General features: G+C 32.7%; 1 protein-coding gene across 1 annotated transcript in view; it reads left to right on the top strand.

The window, feature by feature from the left end:
• LOC123669872 (paired mesoderm homeobox protein 2B-like) overlaps positions 1–18,197 on the top strand; it is a 46,300-nt gene that overhangs the window by 15,023 nt on the left and 13,080 nt on the right. The window lies entirely within an intron of this gene.

The following is an 18,197-nucleotide window of genomic DNA, read 5'->3' on the forward strand; positions in this document are numbered from 1 at the left end:
ATTATGATAAGGAAACCAGGATGTGATGATGGGATCCCAGAGAAATCGAGAGAAACTCTCGAAAATCCGCACAACTTTTTACTGGGTGTACCGATCTTGATGATTTTTAATTTAATCGAAAGTCGATGTTTATCACGTGGTCACATTTCAATTTCATCGAGATCTGATCACAACTTTTTGAATAATCTTTGATAATGCGTATTTACTTGACTATTTTTTCGTCTATCTACGTTGTATTACTTGTCGATATAATTGAAGTCGATTTTTCTTCATTTGCCTGCAAACACAATTATATTAGATCGCATTCAGCCTGTAACTTCCCACTGCTGGACGTAGTCCTCTTTCTCCATGTAGTAGAAGGATTGGAGCTTAATTCACCACGCTGCTCCATTGAGGATTGGTGGATATGTTCCCTATCAGCTAACGATCGCTATCAGGTATTTACGATAACAATCCGGACTGACGGGTTAAAGTGCTCTCTGAGGCACAGTGGTGAAATCCACAAGGACAGACATCCAAACCATAAAGAAATATTTGTCCAAATACAAATATCCATCCCGAGTGGGAATCGAACCCGCAAATTGTCGGTGTTTTAGGCGATTACATCAGAACGGTTGTTCAGTATCAGATATACGTTATCAGATGATAAAACACAATAAAGTCAACGCAGAGTTGTTACGTAAAAGCGCCGCCGGTATATAATACATAATGGAAAAACAATCATAAAGCTATGTATCAGCGCAACCCCCGTAGCAACGCTCATTACGTTAAAAAGTGTATTGGAATGGCAGACAGCCGCCATAAATATCGCGGGCGGTCGCGTAATTCAGCCGCGCGCGACTCCCGATAATTAAAACTCGCCTGGAAAATGTGAATTCACATATTACAATTAAAATTGGGTGTACGCGACCCGTGGTAAATACAGTATTCATTGTAGAGTGCAAACAAATGTACAACAGGTAATGAAATTATTTTGATGTACGAGCAGATAGGTTTATTGATTGTAGGATTTTTTTTATCACAACATACATTCTATAGCTTAAAACATGTAAATAGAAATAGATTTAAAAAAGCTCGAGAATACCTTAATTAATAAAAAAAAGAGTTAAAAAATTATAGAGTGTTTAACAACTTTGACTCTTATCGAAGTACCTTGTCACAGAAATTATTTTCCGTCAGACGATTTTCATTGGTCAACCATTACACGAGGGTGCGTCGGTAAATGTTAACATTACGAAAAGGTAAATATTACGAGGCGTCCTAATTCAACACGCGAATCTTGCTCGAATTCATCAGAGGCGGTTTGCAAACACAACTTACCCGAGGCGCTAAGCAAACGTACAATTTACCGTAGCCAGGCAGGCAACGATAAAAGACTGGCCACCTGCTACCAGAGCAAAAGGAATCGTTTGAAAAATGACCAGCTGCTTCATAATACGGGACGTATTTTTCCGTACCCACGTTGTCATAGGGATAGAGCAATTTAATCCATCAAGCGGTGTTGCACGGCGCCGTCCGAGCCGATAAATTCTATATAATTGCGGACGATTTTGGTTTTATTGTTATCCACGAATGGCGAGAGATTAGATCGGGAATATTCGAAATTTACAAGTGACTCTTTTGAATTACGTTAAATTCACTCATGCTACGAGGACATGAACAAAATAATTAAACGCGAGCATAAATTATTTTTGAACACTGAATGTATTTATTTATTTGTTGAGCTATATTTGTTATATGGATGGTTTTTTTTTTTGTTTGTTTACGTATCAACGAGCACTATATAATTTGTCATCATTTAATACTTTAAACGTAATAAATAAATATAATTACGTATATATTTCATATCTAGCTCTACATGATAGATGAAGACTGAAAAATTGCTCAGGAAGCTGCCCACGAGCATTCTGATGTTTACCAGCTTTGTTCCTTTGTCAGTATGACTTTAATCTTAGGCAATCAAGCGAAAACGCTCTCGAAAGGGATGATCTTTTTTACGCTTAGATGGCCTTTAATCCGCTCTACTAGAGTATAGAGTACCGAGGTACTGCGTTAGAGCATAAAGCCAAACTGGCGGGTCTTAGGTCTTAACTTAGTCTGGGCACCAGATGAAATTTTATATAATATTAGTACATTTTTGAAATATTCTTGTATTGTAATTTATTGATTATGAAGACTCTGTACGATGCTTTTATTTATGAACACGTAGCGTCTCATTGTTATTTCATATCGGTGTGGTCACTAAAATATGACGTCTGCCGAGCCGAAATGCAATAAAGATTGACAGAGCAACCTTTGGGAACGTCCGCAAAATGTCAATCCAGGTCTTAGATCGCCGTGTGTTCGCCGCTTGGGGATACTATTTCTGGCCACTGAATAAAGGCTCCGTTTATGAAAATTAAGAATTTATTTTTATAATATTTTGTACTACTTACTTACTGGTAATCATGTACTACATCTAAGTATTTTTTTGTTAAGTTTTATGTTTCTTAAAAATAATTTTTCTTTTTATTTCTAGATAGTTTTTAAATTTTTTTTTAACAAAATCTAACTTAAAGCAATAACTATCTACTTAAAAACTGGCATACCCAGTTTTTGAGGGTATGAGTCATGCCGTCCAGTTTATCATCTTCATTTGAAGCCGTCTATCTATTATATATTGTGTGTGTATATTAATTTATTCTAAAATATTGTAATTCAAAATATAAAGAAAACATTTTGTTACATTTTCATGTCAGCAATGATATAGCTCAGTTATTTAAGTTGTGTAACATATTGGCCAGTAAAAGTTTCAGGGGTAGGTAAAAGCATTACATCCAACATTTGAAGCGTAGAAGAAGAGTTAGAGCTTAATCGACGGATATACCCGACTCAGAACTTTTATTGAGATCCATAGAATATATGTTCTATCACTGCCGAATATAATTGGAAAAAAATTATCAAGCTCTTTAAATCAAACGTTGATTAAACAAATTATTAGAAGTACTTTATCAAATATCCTGTTGTTAAAGGAACAATTCACTTATAGCAAGGACGATGAATTACAGAAAATTAAAGAGAAACTATTATAGTTTAAAGAAAATTTAGTCCTGAAAAGGATACCTAAAATATAAAAATTTAATGACAATTTTTTTTTAATTGTTAGACTACTTGCGCATTGTACTTTTTATCAAATTTCGATACTTGTCAAATTAGTTGACTTTTAACTTCCGCCTCGTGTCAAAATGTCAGTCCCGTAATGCTACAATCGACAATTTAACGATAAATTCTATTTTAATCTAAAACTATAAATTATTTTGTCTGCTTCCCACATTGGAGTTGCCAATACTTTGCTAATTCCGACCTTGTGTAAAACTAATTAGGATTTTTTAAGTATCAATAATTTTTAAAATGAATGAAGTAGATACATACGTGCACTGCCATTTTGTGCCCGGTGAGTGCGTTATGTCACGCGCTCATCATCATCATTGATGATGAATGCGTCACTTAAGAAAAACTTGGTTCGTTTTTAGGAGTATGTAGTTAAGTAGTTAATATTGATGTAGTAGATTAATGTAAAAAACAATTTTTTTATCTTTATTTATTATTATAATGGAACAACTATATCGGATTTTATCGCAGCTTATTAAGTTTTTTAGATGCACGACGTTTCGGATACTTTATAGCATCCATGGTCACTTAGGACTTTATATATTAGTTTAAATAATTATATAAGACTATGTACACAAATTATCTAATTCAAGTGAACGATTAATATCACTGTCGCCCTATCCACTCCGGCGCAGGTGGCACGTCGAAGTGGCACGCGGCCGCACGCGTGCCGGTCACGTGGTCGCGCACTTGCCGCTCGCCACATAGACAAGGATATAAAATTATTACGGTTATTGTTTGTTTGAATTGCAGTCCTCGAAATTAGTAACTGAAGTGTTATTTATTACTTTCATCACAGATATTTTTTGGTATTTACGCTACAATATATTATGTTAAGCCAATGATCGTGCTGTTTGCTAATTATTCTAGAAAATGACCTATTCACGATGTTCAATTACTACACAAAATGAAAAATAATAACAGAAATTTTTGGCATAACGGACTGGCAATACTAAGGGTATTGTTGTTTTGAGATATTTGGATACATATTACTTTAAATTACTAGGTAAATTTAACGTTTTTATTTTAAATACATTTAAGATGCAATTTAAAAAATGTAGATTATAGTATGTATTCGTTGTTTTATTATAACTGATAAATTATAATACATAATTAAAATGATGTTTAGGACGCTTACTAAATCTTCTGATTTCAAATTGTAACTTACCCTAATGAAACTACCGCCCCAGTTAATCGCGTTGATTGCGGTTCACGCAGTAAGTAATCACTTAAAGTCGACTTGGGCTCGGGTTATTCGCCAGAAGGGATCATCAAATTGTTTTTAAATAACAAGTCACCCACACCTAAGGCTTCAAAGTTACAACAGTTATCTAAAGCTGTGCTTTTTTGAAATTACTCACATCGATGCGATTTTAATATGCAGTTTTTTAAATGTTATATATGATATATAAACAAAAATAACGTAAGAAAATAAATATGTCTTGGACCTGGAACAAGTTTTCTGATATTTATAAGCATTACTACACTGTAGAGCAAGCGTGACAAATTAGGTTCAAAACTGAATAAGTTTCTAGTAAAAAATTTGCAAGCTTTTCTGTGGTAGTACAAAACGTTAATATGAGAAGAAGCCTTCGTATAACAGGGACACAACTTTAGTACCTCGACCTTACAGAATATCACAGCTAAATACATAATACTGTTTTCAAGCAGTGTTGTGTTCCTGTTGGTGAGTAAGGTGACCAGAGCTCCTAGAGGGAATTGGGGGTAGGGTCGGCAACGCGCTTGCAATGCTTCTGGTGGTGCAGGTGTCTATAAGCTACGGTAATCGCTTACCAATCAGGTAAGCCATACGCTGGTTTGCCGACACACCAATTATAAAGAACACCCAATTATAAAGAAACTGCTAGCAGCTCCTTTATCAATACAACTCAACACAACTTGTATGGGCTTAAAATCTACCCTATTGTTTAGTTTTAGAATTCCAAAAAAAAAACGAATCCCGTAGCAAATATGATCGGTGATGGGAAATATTCCCGACGTTACTTAATAGTTTACTTGAGATCCGTGGAATTTTCTAAGAACAAATGTTTTTGTGAAGTGAAATATGAGAATATTTTGAATGTAGGCAGTAAAATTCCTGATATTTGTAATTTTACTTTACCTAAGCTATATCTGTTATTAATGTATCAGATTCAATGTTCTTTTGAACACGTTTAACTCTTTCTTCTAATAATATTTCAAAAAAAAAACAATTTATTCTCTGTTACTCTTGTGACTTGTTGTCCCGTGCAATAGAGTCAGATTGATTTTTCGTAATGCTTTTGCAGTGTGACGTCACGATGTACACTTCTTCACAGATACTTACAGCCATAATATGTGAATATGTAGTAAATCCAATTTTACATATTTTACTTTATGCAGCCGAAATTATTTAAGTTACAAAGGCGTTAACAAACGATTTCTTTTTTTTTTTTTCGTTTATATTAATGAAATGTTTACTATTTTTATCAAAAAAACACTCCGACTAGATCGAATAACGCTTGTATCAAATATTTTTGCACAACAGCAACTCTTATCAAATATTATTATAAAAATTCATAAAAATAAATTATCAAAGTTTTTATCCGAGTCTTCCACTACCAATATATATTATAAACTAGATATTTTTTTTAAATAATTACATAACTATATGAGACTAGTTGTGCTAACATGCTTGTTTATCGGACAAATGAAAACGTCAAAGCGTCCTTAGTGAAACTAATCGTAGTGAAGGGCGTGACATTTGATATGGTAGCTAACAGCAATGAGTGTATCTATGCCTCGTATCGTGGGAAGTAGCGATCTCGCGCACGATTAGTTGGCGCGCCGTGACCTGCGTCTCCCACGGGATGGAGATCTGATCATGCCCGTTAATTGATTAACATCATTTCACAGACTTTATGCATGTATTATGAACTCACAGATAAAATTTGTTAAGTTTATTATAGATAGGTAAGATTAGTTGAATATAATCGGGGATAGTGCATTTTTTTTTGTATGTATGTATTCTACGTATGTATTAAATGCAGGCTAAATATGTATAAACTTAAAAGAAAAAATTTGTTTTAAGGAACCTTATTTAATACATATACTTAGATTACCTAGATTACCATAATTAAAATAAAGAGAAACTGCGCTTAAAATTTTGTTAAAAGTCTGAACTACTAAGAATCGAAGTTGAGAAGCTATTATTTCATGATAATAAAACTACTGACTAATCGTTACTTTTACATACTAAATCGTTACTTTTGTTATCATTGATTTTAGCTATATAATGTTGTTACATTAAAAATATTTTTGCATATATCTTCATTATTTTTCAATGTACGCTTTAAGGAAGGGATACAAATCGTCGTTAGCACTTAAAGTGATTAAAATGTGCCGCAAGTTGAGAGTGCCGTGACAGCGCAAGTGTCGACTGTGATGTGGATGCCATTTATATATATAGTAAGTAATACTAGCTAATACTCGTGACTTCGTTCGCATAGTAATTTTCGTAATTTTTGTAAGACTAGGGAAGTAAGCATGCGTACGGCCCATCGTGGGCTACCTTAGCCTATGGATTATGGGGGGCGTCGTGGTAGTGTGCGAAAGCGATCTCATGGCGTCCCCACTAAGGTGCCGGCGGAAAATAAGATGTGGGTTTTAGTGGATAGTCTGGCATTGCACCTCACACCGGGGGTTCCACACTCCCGTCACCCTCGTGTGGCGGGGTTAGTGCGTAAATGTATTTCCCCATCTATTAAAAAAAAGCCTATGGATATGCAATATTTTTTTTTCTTTAAAATCAGTTTTTTTTAATCAGCCTTTCTTATGAATAACATGTACAATATAAAAATCTCTCCAGTTTGATATGAATTAATAGTATTAATTTTTATTGAATCTTTGGCATACACCAGTATATGAAAACTTCTTTTAATCAAAGCTTTTTCGTTACAATTAAATATAAAACTTAAGTATATGTGAAGAATAGAAGCATATAAAGAACTTATTTATATACAGAATCAAAAAACTACATCTTAAACTTTTATTTGTGCATTTAAAACTGCAAAATAGTTTATAAACTTAAATTAAAAACATAGTTGAGAGTGATTTTTAAACTACCATAATATACATATATATTATGAGGTGATTATGATGAGGAAGTATTATGTTCTAACAAATTCAAGAGTTTGCATTTTTATCCCTACCACATATTATATATTTCGAAAGTATATTCGTATTTGTTAACACATACAACATAGTTGCACGGGGCATAAAATTATTTTGTTGAATTTGTTGTTGATATTATAATCATGTGACGACTATAAACAAATCACATTTTATTTTATTATTTTGAACATAAGTTTTACTAAATAATAGAAAATCTACTTAATAAAAATTATTTTAGTTAATTGTTATAGTTTGTTTTAGTCAAAAGCTGTGGATAAAATTTATTTCGGTCTTGTGTTGTAATATGCCTATGGTCATAAAAAATACGAATAAATGAGAGGGACGAAGATATAAGTTTAAGACATCTAAAAATATTAGAAAATGTAAGTCGAAATTATGATTACCGTTCAGTCATTAAAACTTAATAATAAAGTAAGTTATTTATTGCGATTAATCATAAATTGACTTCTGATTATTGCTCGTGCTCCCACGCAATTATTTTTCATTTAAGCTCGCGACTTGTTGTTTTGTCCCCTGAGACGATATAGGATCAACTGCAGCGCCCCCGTACAATGTAACTACAATTTGAATGTGAGAAATGTTCGCATTACGCTGGGAACACTTAGTTGCGCACTGCCTAGGGAATTGTAATTGCTGTACACAGAACAACATATTATAAAAGATGGTTGAACATTAAATGTCTTTCAGTTCTCACGCGTATCTAGCTAAAAAGGGTGACACTGAATATAATAAAGACAGGTTAACTTTGATATTCGTTGTTGTAAGATTATTCTATATTTTATTAATTACTAGCTGTGCTCGCGACTTCGTCCGCGTGATATTTACCAAAAAATATTTCACAGTTAGCAGAGTTATAAAATAAATAATTTTCTAAAACAAAAGTAGCCTAAGTTACTCCTTATTATATCAGCTATCTGCCAGTGAATGTCCCTTCAAAATCGGTTCAGATATTAGCCGGAACAAACAGACAGACAGACAGACAAAAGTTGTAAAAAATGTTATTTCTTTTTGTATATGTATCCATATTCATTTAATAAAAAAAGCGGTTATTTTAATATTACAAACAGACACTCCAAATTTATTTATTTGTATAGATTTTAACAGCATTCAATATAATGGCAGTATACTGAAATATTTTATAAAAGTTTATTTGATAGAAAAAAATGTTATGTGAAAATCCTTGAAAGTCCTAATGCAAAAATTATTCTTTAGTTTTAAGTTTTTGCAAAGTCATCATTAAAACGGTAAACTTTTTCATAAAAGAGCAAATTCATGTTCCCCATTGAATTTAGGGTCGTCTTAATGGGCAAACATAGGCGAAATGTCAAAAACTATCATATGAACCAAATATATGGATTCTATAAGCGAATCTCCGTTGCATCGGCGTAGAGGAGGGTCAGTATTTTTTTTCTTATTTATTTTCTATTCGTTTTAGATAGCATTTTTGTTATTTACTTTAAAACAATGCTCTTCTGTGTCGATAACGGTAAAACCTTGTAAGAAGCTTAATATCTCTTTGTGCGTTTGTTAAAATTAATTTATTAAATATACTTAAGACATTTACTTGAAATTCGGAATATAAGACAAATTTTTGTAATCCATATACAAACATATAACGTAAATATTGCTTGTCTTAGTTCTTAACATTTATCGGATATTTATTTAAAAAATTATAAATTTTTCTGTATGAATTGCCATGTAGGCTAAGTATTATAGTGTATTAGAGTTAGCAAGATTGTATATCTTTCGTAGGGGCCTTAATTATATAAAACTGCAGGCTTTCCCAAGTAGCCCATGACTCCTACGTTAGCTCGAAACGCCATATTAACTGTGTTTTGACACAAAATGTTTAGACAATATAAGTAAAATTTAAATTTTTACAATCATATCATAAATAAATATTCAAAATATTTATTTATATGATCCATATTAAAACGAGTATATATCAAAGAAAGATCATTTTGGGCATATTTATAGATCTGAAGAAAGGCCTCAATACTGTCAACCTTGACATTTACACATTCAGCCTGTAACATCCCACTACTGGGTATAGGCCTCTTTCATCAGATCTCGATCAAATTTAAATGGAACCACATGGTAAGCTAAAGCTCATGCTTTCTATTAAAACAAGAATTATTAAAATAGGTCCTCCCAGTCAAAAGCTCTGAGCTAACATAAAAATAAAATATAATTGAATCTCTTCCTTTTTCGGAAGTCAGTTATTAAGAAGTAAACAAGAACAACTATGACATTTTTAAACACGTGTTCTATTAAAATATATTTTTTTTTGTTATATAATATTTATTTGGGCACAATGCACGATTATCTCACGAATCATTTAACACGGTATGAGAGACAAGTGCCGATATTGTCTGCACGTTAACGTCACTACCCTCGTCCCCGTGGCATTTATCATAGGAGATTCGCGACTCATTTACTGCTCACTCCGTTCATACACTGCGTAGGGAACCTCATCAAAATATGGGATAGCCATCTGGCTCTTTGAATCTTTTGAACATAAGTCAAATGAAAATAAAACGTTATATCGACATTCGTTGTCCATTTTATAAAAATTTAATGCACATTAAGTAATAAGTAAATTGTATTTCAAATAATTTAAAGTGAAAAGATTGTTTTAAGAAACGTTGATCCAGTCACAAATAATATAACTCTACAAATGACTTAAAAAAAAAATACTTAAAACTAATAGAACCAGGAATTTTGTGGGTATATTTGAATTGTATACTGCGCCACTGTTACTACTGTACACAATCTTGGTTTATATGTACTGTTTTATTTAAAATAATTTTTTTTATGTAAACGTATAAATAAGATTCGAGCGCCTTTTTCGCCATCAAACTGTATTGTGTTGACGGTTTGGTGAATTGTTAATAACAAAACTAAATTGTAACTTTTTTTAAACTTAATAAATGAGTGAAAAATGAAAACTAATTATTATTTGTCAAAAATATAGTAGTAAGCTGTGTGGCTACGGCAATAAAGTATATAGCCACCCTCTCTCTTCCTGTGGGTATGAGTATAAGGCGACTAAAGGATATACCAGGACAGTTCCACTACCAACTTAGAACTTATAAAGCCGACCGATGGCGGGATAACCATCCAACTGTTGGCTTTGAAATACACAGGCCGACGACGGGCAGCAGCGTCTTCGATGCGACAAAGCCAGCCCTGCGGTCAGCCACCCGCCTGCTCAGCGTGGTGACTATGGGCAACATACATGAACTTGTGGAGGCCTGTGTCCATCAGTGGACTGCGATAGGCTGAAGTGATGATTATGAGTGATGAAAGATATAGTTAACCGTTTTTAGCTATTTTTAGGGTAATAATTTCCAACTTCTATGAAAGTACACAATTACTGTCGAATATCACCCCATTCAATTAATCAATCAGTCTAACAGGCACTTCCCTACACAGGGCGTTATTAAAATGTTACTGATTCATATCGATTTTGAATGATCACCGTGACTGGCTGATCTCCGCCGAAGAGACAATGCGCTCTAATCACAGATAAAGCGGCACGTGACATGACAAATAACCAATATAGATCAGCAGATGTTACACTAGTTTAATTTTAAGTAAAAAATTATTTATTTCTTTTTTTTTAAATTTGAATTCATTTTTATTACATTAAAAAACAGTCGTTTTCAGATTAATTAAAAGGTTTTCAGGTTTCAAATTAATTGTAGGTATGTACTTATATTGAAACTAATATTTATGTGCAGGTATATTATATTACTAGCTGTGCCTGCGATTTCACGCGCGTTAATTTGAGGAAAAAGCCTATAAGCCCTAAAGCCTTTCTCGGTAGATGGACTAATCACATTTGTTTCATTTACTTGAACATTATATTTTGCTGCGATGTTATTTTAAAACTGCGATATCTCCTAATATATTCGTTGAAATTGAATAGTGTGATGGGCAATTTTATTTTAAATTAAATTCTTTATTTAGATTAGGATTAATATCATGTTTATAAAAACACCTTCGCTAATAATAATTATTTGAAAAATAATAATATTTAAAAAATAATTATTATTTTGGAACAAATTTGTTTAGCATAAAAAAGGTTATAGTGAGCCAGCCTTAAAAGATAGACATATGCTGTCGCGGACTTTTTGTAGAACTTTTAAAGGTGAACAATTCTGTTATACATGATTTTTGCCAAACTAACTGTTTACGCAGCGCACGCAGCTCTCAAATGGAAAAAACCCGATTTTGAAACATTCTTCATTGGTGGTCCGCTCCTCTTAGTTTTAGCGAGATGGATATAGCCTATAGCCTTCCTCGTTAAATGGGCTATCTAAAAATTAAGGAATTTTTCAAATCGGACCAGTAGTTTCTGAGTTTAGCGCGTTCAAGCAAAAAAACAAACAAACCCTTCAGCTTTATATTATTAGTATAGATTTTAAGTTAATTTTACTAATATTGCATTTAGTGTGATACGCTTTTGAGATCAACTTTGATTTACGATTACAAAACGTAAAAAAGTAAGGTTTTTAAGTAATTTTACTAAGTTAAAAATATACATGTATTTTTATTAGTTCAAGACTGTCCTCGTAACCCTATATGGACTTTTACGGTTACTGCTCTGCTCACGACTCCACAGTCGTGATGTCTTGTTTTATATCCTGTAACCTTAGAATTTTCAATAAATAAACTTACTAAAGCAAAAAACCATTTATAAAATCTAAATAAACGTTTTATTTTGTCTTTAATGTTTATTTTTGCATGGACTTGTTTTTTATAAAAAAAAAATTTTAGTTACTTGTATAAAGTTCTCTGTCGGATATTAATGATAAAGTAACTAAATCGAATGAATGGTTTAGTTACAAAAGAAAGTATAGGGGCTCGGCATGCAGTCGAAGCCAATCGAGCGCTAACTATCATTGAGGGCGCATCTGTCGCTAGGCGCATTATTAGAGACTTTTTGTGAATTAGACAACTCAGACCATTAAAAATTCATTGACGAACAAGAATAAGCAAAATGATAAACGGTGTTAATAAAACTGTTTGACGGTTAATGTTTAATGAGACTTTAATCGCAGCTCCGCCTACATACAACATTTTTTATTGTCTATTTTCACCATGAAGAAAATCTAGAGTTACTTTGAAAGACCAATGTTAAAATGATGAAGGCGGCTGTAGGTTTAAATCAAGGATAGCGTAACAAATATTTTAATAACTACAATAGTTTTTAATATACACCTAGTGATTGTGAATCCTATATATACAAATTCGTAGGGAAAACATCTTGGGAAAATAAGGAATGCTTACCTACAGGCCGTTTCAATACTTTCTTATCATTCTTTTATATATAATGTTTTTACCATACAAATCAAGCAATGAACATCATAATTATTAATAAAAAATTTATTAACAAGGTTTTAAGAGTGTTTGAAGAAAAGAAATGTTTTTGCAGTTGAAATGGTTATCTTAGAAATATAATCACATAATATTTAATAGAACTTCGTGATTAAATGTTGTTAACTAGCTATGACATATTGATTTTAGTGACTGTCTAATTTATTAGTTTAACAAATGAACAAAAAGCAGTTTGTGACATGTATAATATATATGTAAACATAAAAGTGAGATCTAGTCAAGCAAAATATTTTTGTATGTTTTTGAGCGTGCTAATACCCGAATCTATTAGTCTAATTTGTAGATTATTTAGGTAGTTAAATACTCCTGTAATGGGTAGAGAAAAATTATAAAATAATGTTATTAGGACAAAAACTAAATAATTGTGTAACGATTATTTTACCGTATCGCTTAATGTATAGATTATACGTCCAAGGATTGAGAGTGTGAGTAAGCTATTTAAAGTCAATTTCTAGTCTTTCATATGATATGTTAGTAAACCATTGGATTGTAAATGTTTTATGAGGTCCAGACAAGGGGTTCAATCAAACAAAATGAGTTGCGTCAACGCACCTGTCGCTCACTAAACGCTATCGTATAGTGGCGACAGACGGACTAAACAAACTTCGCATTCATCTCTTTATTATGATGTGTTAATCCAGGATTATCAGCAAATGTTAACACATGTTACTAGTTACTAAAAAACTTTGCTATTTTAAAACGGTTTATCGTACAAATTACATGCAATTTAAAATAGTTCTTATATAGCTAGCAATAAGTTCGATACTCCCAATAGACGGCAACTTATTAACATTGATCATATTATTGAGGGTAGCTAATATTATTCCGGGGCGTACGGTGTTGCCTTTTCATCCGCTAAGTATAAACAGGGGGGTGTGTTTGGTGTTTGATGGCTCAGCCACATTGCCGATTGATTAACTTTGTACTAGATTATGAAGTAAGTAATGTTATTAAAATGAAATAATTATAACTTTTACAAAATTTTAATCCTGACAAGACTTTATTAAATGTTGCTTAAATTTTTTCAACAAGTTATTCTACAAATAAAAACATATTATTTTTATAGCGAAAAGTACAGAGTTAATATTCGTTTTCACAGATTTATATTTAGCGATATACATTTTGCGAGATAACTTTTATTATAAGTCAACTTTGGGTTTTTCGAGCAGATATGGGATCAAAGCGAGGCCGTGCGCCCGAGGCGAGCCGGCGCAGTCAATATTTGCGCGCCGCCCCGGCTAATGAATACAATTAGATCATTCCGCGCGGCCTCACGTTTTTCATACGCCTCGCTAACGCGCCCTCTGATGTGTCGCCCTAAGACGACCTTTGCACATAGTGCTCGTGCAAACATCCGTTGTGGTTTTTGTGAAAATCAGTCCGAATAGGACGAAATTAGTATAATTCTTTTAAAAACTGTCTATATCTTTATTCTTACATTTTGAAATTAAAAAATAACAGAAAGATTAACAAATACTATATGGTCTGTTATAGACATAAACGTAATTTTTCGTTAATCATAGGGCTAATAGAACTTTGTGAGTTATAATACGTTTCACGACTTGTTAATCGCAAAATATCTAAAAAAGGAAAATCTGTCTTCTATATATTAATTAATACGTGAGGCATAAACTTTGTATCCCTTTTTACGAAAATTGCGCGGACGGAGGAGTAAGAAATTACACAAACTTATAGTTTATATAGAGAGATAGTGCAGAATGCAATTTTTTTTGAATTATGTATAAAAATACATTAAATCAATAAAAAAAACATTACACATGTATTTGACCCACATACGCATATATACTCTTTTGTTTATTATTATAGAAGTATAGTCTTTGAGAATAGAACCTTAATGTGTTCAAACTTATAATCTAAATGAATTATGGTCGGATTTCGACCACTGGGCGACCACTAGAAACAATTATTATGCATTGTATTCCTGATTTTCTTATCTTGTTTTCCACGCAGTCAGTCAGACTGGGTATAGTAAGTAGTTGGTAGTAATAGCTCATATTATTGATTACTAATCTTTATTCAAATACAGGTTTGTAATTAATAGTGGGTAAAATTTTCCTTAAGAGTTTACATTACCTACTAATAAGAAGAACAATTCAGAAAACAAATCATAACAGTTCAATATCAGAAATATAATATGATCATTATTTAAATTAGCGCTTTTACAAATATCTCACGAAATAAAGGTACGTCCAGTTTTTGAAACAATTTGTTTAAGAGTACAAGATAGAGTTGAATGTAGCATTCGGTACCGCTGAATATATTAGCCGTTGTTTGCTGTTTGCTCGCCAGGGCGCGCCACATGGCGACGTTTCTGTTTATTTTAATACTCAACCTTTGTTGTATGTCTGTTTGCAGAGGGTACAGTGTTAAACTACCATAGAGAATTTGTTTAAGGTTACTGTTAGAATTCGGTTAATATTTTGACCACGTACATGTCACGGCGTATTGAGAATTACAATTATATAAACAATAGTAACTATGATAACAAAATAAAACAATATATTAATAAAACTTATTTAGTAAGTTTTCAATAAAACTGTTTTTTTTTTATCGCTATTTTAATATGATGTATATGGCTCATTTTCTACGCTTAACCACGCACAGATATTTAAACTAATTTAGGTTTTAGCTATATAATTTTATAACGTACGGTATTCCTACATCAATTTTTTACGGTGACATCGGGGAAGTTGTTATTTTTTATTATTAATCCACTTATTCTTTTCTAAGCAGCCAATAAATATTATAAATTTTAAAAGACATTTCTTTTAAGGTAAGACTCCACAAAACTTCAATAATAACAACTACTACTAACTAAACTTCAAAAACTACAATAACAAAAACGTACTTCACGTTATTTAATGATTTTTATAAACAAGTCTTAATATAAGTATATTATATTTCGTATTTTTCCATTTAAAAGTATGCAAAACATGTTTTACGAATTTATCCCTTGGGAGTAGTATTGTATAACACGGATTGTTCAGAGGTGAGCCGGACAGTCCCATGGAGGAGAAGTCTGGTCTTTTCGCCGAGGCCAGCCTGTCGCTGGGGGGATCCTGTTGCCTGCAGATCCGGGACCCTCCAATTAAAGCGGCTGAAGGCTCCCGCAGGGGTTTTGGTCGGTAGTGCACCCCCAAGTGCTAAGCCGACATACGGTCTAGGAATGCCTACCCGGGCATCCTGGATATCACCCGTAAATGGGTTACCCTGCGATATCAAAAAAAAAAAAAAAGTATTGTATAACACTTTTCTTTTTAAATATTCATTTTTGAAAAAGTAGGTAGGTACTACTAACCGCGTTCGTATTACATTTTATGGTTTTAAGAGTTTTTGCTTAGCGTTAATAAACCATTCGTGAGTACTTTAATGCAAAAGTATTTTACGAACACAAATATAAACAGAACAATTTTGATATATTTATCGATGATTGCAAATATTTTATCAAAGGGACACAATCATCGTGCTCAATTAGATAGAGTTCTTATCTTCCTGGGCATCTGGAGTGTGTAGGTCAGAGATGGCATCTGCAGAATGCATCTCCCGTTTAATTACATTTGTCGTCCATCGCCCCGCCCCGCCCTGCGATTCGGTTCATTTGCAAAGTGCATTTCGATGCTGTCCGATTGTTCCGACCCCGCGCTTAATTGCCCGCTGCCTGAATGTAATTTATTATTGACATTTGTTTGAATATTTACTCATATTCGTCGTTCATTTGGTCATTACGTTATTCTGGAAGATAATAACGATGATATAACGTTAGAGTAAACAGCACCGATGCGGTTAAATTTGTTATTTTTTTGGAACGAACGGAAAGTATGACGTGTTATCGATATTATAAGCACGAATCGTATGATAAACATCGCAACAAATTCCTACAAACACATCGGCGGACGTTTATTTGCGTCGACCCCACGCTCGACTTCGCTCCGACTTCGCATTCCGCACGGCGTCGTATCGGTACTCATTTGTATTGGTGGTGGTTTCGTATTATTTGTTTGTTTGCGGTTGCCGCATACGTTGTGGGGCTTTGATTTTTTCCAATTCGGAAGTAATGCGGAAGGCGTGGAGCTTGGGGCGATCGGTGCTCCGCCAGCGCCAATCAAGCGAGTCGTTGTTCGTTAGTCGCCATCTAGTGAGCCTTAGCGCTTGGTTAAGCCAAGCACGTACGTGGGACCTTTCCACTCGGAAACACTGATTTTCTCTAGATTCTAACGAAATTATGTTTTGCCCCTTGTATAATATTTTAATTTCCTCGATACAATATTGAATAACATGCTGTCATTATCATTAAACTGATATTTTTAACTACGTCTTGTAATTTCATTCTAGACAGGTATTTAAAAAGTCTAGTCTGTCTAAAATAGTTATATTTTATAATATTAACCCCAAAAGCTCTGATTATGTGAATTATGTGTCAACCGTTTCTACGATTATATGTATCAAAAGCTGACATAGACTCTCAGTTAAGAAAAAATAGCTTTATTTTTTAAAATAGTTAACTAACATAATATTACGTGTGTTTTAAGATACGAAATAATTTTTTTGACGTAGGTATATAAATGTCATTTTACAATAAGTAAGTACTACGTAGGATTAAGTTTTCCACTAAAATTTATCACAAAAAAATATTAAATGCTAAACCGTTTGTAATCATTATACCTACCTACATTTCAAATACCATATCTATAAATCTATTTGCATGTATAATAAAATCCCACAAACAATTTTGGAATTGTTTCAACATACGTTCGCTCTTAGGGTCTATTTGAATAAAGCTGTTTTTGATTTTGATTTTGATTTTATACAAATAAATAAAATTGGAGTGTCTGTTTGTAACATTAAAATAACCGCTTTTTACTAAATGTATATGAATGGTATATACGGTATATATACCAAAATAACATTTTTTGCAATTTTTGCCTGTCTGTTTGTTCCGGGAAATCTCGGACACAGCTGGACCGATTTTGACGCGACTTTCACTGGCTATATAGCTGATGTAATAAGGTGTAACTTAGGCTACTTTTATTTTAGTTTTTTTTTGTAACTCTACGAACTGAAACATAATTTTTTTTTAATTTCACGCGGACGAAGTCGCGAGCACACAGCTAGTGAGTATATATAAATAAATAAATGTTCAAAATTTTTATTTATATGATTCATATTAAAACGAGTATATATCAAAAAAAATATCATTTTGGGCGTATTTAGTTAATATAAAATATAATGTGCAATATCAATATTAAAGTACCACTTTATTACAGAAAAAAAATTAGCACAAGCACTTCACGCGGGTAGCACAAAAATTATAGGGTACTAATTTATATCGTACGTTTTCGTTATGTATTAGTTAACAAAACTATGAACTTCTTATTTAGTTATATTATAAATATTACTTATTTTTTGTATTATAAAATATTTTTTATACTTGTATTATTATAAATAAGAAC

The sequence above is a fragment of the Melitaea cinxia genome, chromosome 4 (assembly GCF_905220565.1).
Source record: "Melitaea cinxia chromosome 4, ilMelCinx1.1, whole genome shotgun sequence".
Classification (NCBI taxonomy): Eukaryota; Metazoa; Arthropoda; class Insecta; order Lepidoptera; family Nymphalidae; genus Melitaea; species Melitaea cinxia.